This window comes from Nicotiana sylvestris, chromosome 5, assembly GCF_000393655.2.
Source record: "Nicotiana sylvestris chromosome 5, ASM39365v2, whole genome shotgun sequence".
NCBI classification, from domain to species: Eukaryota; Viridiplantae; Streptophyta; class Magnoliopsida; order Solanales; family Solanaceae; genus Nicotiana; species Nicotiana sylvestris.
Genome location: NC_091061.1, coordinates 133,358,616 through 133,360,015, shown reverse-complemented (window position 1 = coordinate 133,360,015; position 1,400 = coordinate 133,358,616).

Genomic DNA, 1,400 nt, shown 5'->3' with positions numbered 1-1,400 from the left:
GCAAAACTAGACCTAGGAAGTGCGTCTCCTATTGGTAAAGGCGTGGAATGTATTCCCTTGTTATACAGGTGGGCGCCTAATGGTAAAGACACAAAATGTATTCCCTTGGTATACAGGTGGGCGCCTAAAATATGAAATGAACAGACAAAAAGTATTCCTCTCGTTATTCAGGTGGGCGCCTGTTTTCAACAACAATTTAGAAAATAAAATCCTATTCGAGGGCGGATGAACCCAAAATATCCTACTCGAGGGCGGATGAACCCAAAATATCCTATTCGAGGGCGGATGAACCCAAAATATCCTATTCGAGGGCGGATGAACCCGACATATCCTATTCGAGGGCAGATGAACCAGACATATCCTATTCGAGGGCGGATGAACCCGACATATCCTATTCGAGTGCGGATGAACCCAACATATCCTATTCGAGGGTGGATGAACCCGACATATCCTATTCGAGGGCGGACGAACCCGACATATCCTATTCGAGGGCGGACGAACCCGACATATCCTATTCGAGGGCGGATGAACCCAAAATATCCTATTCGAGGGCGGATGAACCCGACATAGCCTATTCGAGGGCAGATGAACCAGACATATCCTATTCGAGGGCGGATGAACCCGACATATCCTATTCGAGTGCGGATGAACCCAACATATCCTATTCGAGGGTGGATGAACCCGACATATCCTATTCGAGGGCGGATGAACCCAACATATCCTATTCGAGGGCGGATGAACCCGACATATCCTATTCGAGGGCGGATGAACCCGACATATCCTATTCGAGGGAGGATGAACCCGACATATCCTATTCGAGGGCGGATGAACCCGACATATCCTATTCGAGGGCGGATGAACCCGACATATCCTATTTGAGGGCGGATAAACCCGACATATCCTATTCGAGGGCGGATGAACCCGACATATCCTATTTGAGGGCGGATGAACCCGACATATCCTATTTGAGGGCGGATGAACCCGACATATCCTATTCGAGGGCGGATGAACCCGACATATCCTATTTGAGGGCGGATGAACCCGACATATCCTATTCGAGGGCGGATGAACCCAACATATCCTATTTGAGGGCGGATGAACCCGACATATCCTATTTGAGGGCGGATGAACCCGACATATCCTATTTAAGGGCGGATGAACCCGACATATCCTATTCGAGGGTGGATGAACCCGACATATCCTATTTGAGGGCGGATAAACCCGACATATCCTATTTGAGGGCGGATGAACCCGACATATCCTATTTGAGGGCGGATGAACCCGACATATCCTATTCGAGGGCGGATGAACCCGACATATCCTATTTGAGGGAGGATGAACCCGACATATCCTATTCGAGGGCGGATGAACCCAACGTATCCTATCGAGGGCGGATGAAC